Source organism: Triticum aestivum, chromosome 1B (assembly GCF_018294505.1).
Source record: "Triticum aestivum cultivar Chinese Spring chromosome 1B, IWGSC CS RefSeq v2.1, whole genome shotgun sequence".
NCBI classification, from domain to species: domain Eukaryota; kingdom Viridiplantae; phylum Streptophyta; class Magnoliopsida; order Poales; family Poaceae; genus Triticum; species Triticum aestivum.
In genome coordinates, this window is record NC_057795.1 from 254,251,929 (window position 1) to 254,254,397 (window position 2,469).

A 2,469-nucleotide genomic window follows, 5' to 3' on the forward strand; every position below is an offset into this window, starting at 1 on the left:
TCCCGTACCCCGCCCGAAGCGCCTCGCCGCCGATGAGCTCGATGCGCTCAACTCCGGCCACCCCCGCGCCAACCACGGCCACCATCGAACGCGGCGCACCGCGCCCGTCCCGTAGAGCCCCCAGACACCCTCAGCCGTGCCCTGTGGCGCGTTTCCGGTGAGGTCACGTGCCGCGCCGCCGTCCTGGAGGTCGCCGCCGGCGCGTCAACGCCGCCCGCCGACGTGGCCGGCCTGGGGCCACCGCGTGGGTCACTGACCCGTGGGCCCCCAAGGGCCCGGCCGGCCTGTTGAACCGGTCAACGCTGACGTGGCCGCCCCCTGTGTCTAAGACATGTGGGTCCCGAATGAATAAGCAAATTAAAATAAATATAATTAATAAAAATAAAAATGGTTTAACAAATTAACTATTAATTAATTAATTAAGTAATTAATTAAGTTAACTAATCCGGTTTAATTAATTTAATTAACTAGTTAATTTTAATTAAACTGTAATTAGGGTTAAACTAAACCCTAATTAAACCTAACAGTGTATGACAGGTGGGTCCCACGGGACCCACATGTCAGGTTGACCAGGTCAAACGGTCAACGCTGACTGCTGACGTCAGCACGACGTCATGCTGACGTCATAAATCCATTTTCGAATTAATTAAATAATTAATTAAATTTCAGAAATTAATAAAATCTTTAGAAAATCATATCTTTTAATCCGTAACTCGGATTAAAATATTTTCAACATGAAAGTTGCTCAGAACGACGTGACGATTCCGGATTCGCAGTCCGTTCGTCCACCACACACCCCTAACCTATCGAACTCGCAACTTTCCCCTCCGGCTCCTCTGCCCGAAAACGCGAAACCCCGGGAATACTTTCCCGGATGTTTCCCCCCTTCGTCGGTATCACCTACTACCGCGATTGGGCACACCTTGCATCGTTACTTGTCATGTCATGCATCGATATGCATTTGTTTGCATTGTATTCATTGTTTCTTCCCCCTCTTCTCTCCGGTAGACTACGAGACCGACGCTGCTGCTGCCCAGTTCGACTACGGAGTTGACGACCCCTCCTTCTTGCCAGAGCAACCAGGCAAGCCCCCCCCCTTGATCACCAGATATCGCCTATTCTATTCTATACTGCTTGCATTAGAGTAGTGTAGCATGTTACTGCTTTCAGTTAATCCTATACTGCTGCATAGCCTGTCCTTGCTACTATTGTTGTTACCTTTACCTGCTATCCTACTGCTTAGTATAGGATGCTAGTGTTCCATCAGTGGCCCTACACTCTTGTCCGTCTGCCATGCTATACTACTGGGCTGTGATCACTTCGGGAGGTGATCACGGGCATATACGATATACTTTACACAGTTACATTATCTGTGATACTGTTCGGAGTTGGGGGCTGAAGGGGCAGGTGGCTCCATCCCGGTAGAGGTGGGCCTGGGTTCCCGACGGCCCCCGATTGTTACTTTGTGGCGGAGCGGCAGGGCAGGTTGAGACCACCTAGGAGACAGGTGGGCCTGGCCCTGTTCGGCGTTCGCGGATACTTAACACGCTTAACGAGATCTTGGTATTTGATCTGAGTTGGCTACGAGCCTATACGCACTAACCATCTACGCGGGAGTAGTTATGGGTATCCCGGCGTCGTGGTATCAGCCGAAGCACTTCAGACGTCAGCGACGGAGCGGCGCGCGCCGGATTGGAACATAAGCCTGCTCTTGTATTAAGGGGGCTAGTTCTGCTTCCGGCCGCCCACGCAACGTGCAGGTGTGCTATGGGCGATGGGCCCAGACCCCTGTGCGCTTAGGTTTAGACCGGCGTGCTGGCCTCTCTGTTTTGCCTAGGTGGGGCTGCGACGTGTTGATCTTCCGCGGCCGGGCATGACCCAGGAAAGTGTGTCCGGCCAAATGGGATCAAGCGTGTTGGGTTATGTGGTGCACCCCTGCAGGGAAGTTAATCTATTCGAATAGCCGTGATCTTCGGTAACAGGACGACTTGGAGTTGTACCTTGACCTTATGACAACTAGAACCGGATACTTAATAAAACACACCCTTCCAAGTGCCAGATACAACCGGTGGTCGCTCTCCCTCAGGGATATGAGGAGGGGATCGCCGGGTAGGATTATGCTATGAGATGCTACTTGGAGATGCTACTTGGAGGACTTCAATCTACTCTCTTCTACTTGATGCAAGACGGTGACTGCGAGAAGCGTAGTCTTCGACAGGATTAGTTATCCCCCTCTTATTCTGGCATTCTGCAGTTCAGTCCACTGATATGGCCTCCTTACACATATACCCATGCATATGTAGTGTAGTTCCTTGCTTGCGAGTACTTTGGATGAGTACTCACGGTTGCTTTCTCCCCCCTTTTTCCCCTTTCCTTTCTTTCTGGTTGTCGCAACCAGATGCTGGAGTCCAGGAGCCAGACGCCACCATCGACGACGACCCCTACTACACTGGAGGTGCCTACTACTAC